Source organism: Myotis davidii, unplaced genomic scaffold, assembly GCF_000327345.1.
Source record: "Myotis davidii unplaced genomic scaffold, ASM32734v1 scaffold96, whole genome shotgun sequence".
In the NCBI taxonomy this organism is placed as follows: domain Eukaryota; kingdom Metazoa; phylum Chordata; class Mammalia; order Chiroptera; family Vespertilionidae; genus Myotis; species Myotis davidii.
Window position 1 is genome coordinate 5,272,727 of NW_006289416.1, and position 338 is coordinate 5,273,064.

Here is a 338-nt window from a genome sequence, read left to right on the forward strand (position 1 = left end):
TGGGGGTGGGGGTGGGGGAGACGAGGAGGCTGGGAGTCTGGAGTGGGAGAGATCCCTAATCTGTGGACTTGCTATCCCATTCTGCCCGAGTAAAACAAACCCTCGCTGTCAAATCATTTTATGAATGGTAAAAGTCGAGCACCCAATTCACTTCTCGTCGCATCTATCCCTATCAATCTCATCCCGGCCCCCACTGCCCCTATACCCAGGGGAGGTCTAACATGTACCCAGACCTCATCTCCGAACCGAACCATCCTCCGACCGTGACCCTGGGCCCCCGCCCCCTCCCAGGCCAAAGACCGTGGGAACCAGCCCCCAGGCCCGCCCGGCGGCCGGCA

General features: G+C 60.1%; 1 protein-coding gene across 3 annotated transcripts in view; it reads right to left on the bottom strand.

The window, feature by feature from the left end:
- The window catches only part of ESCO1 (establishment of sister chromatid cohesion N-acetyltransferase 1), a 41,840-nt gene that overhangs the window by 41,028 nt on the left and 474 nt on the right, over positions 1-338 (bottom strand). The gene's annotated exons all lie outside the window — the stretch shown is intronic.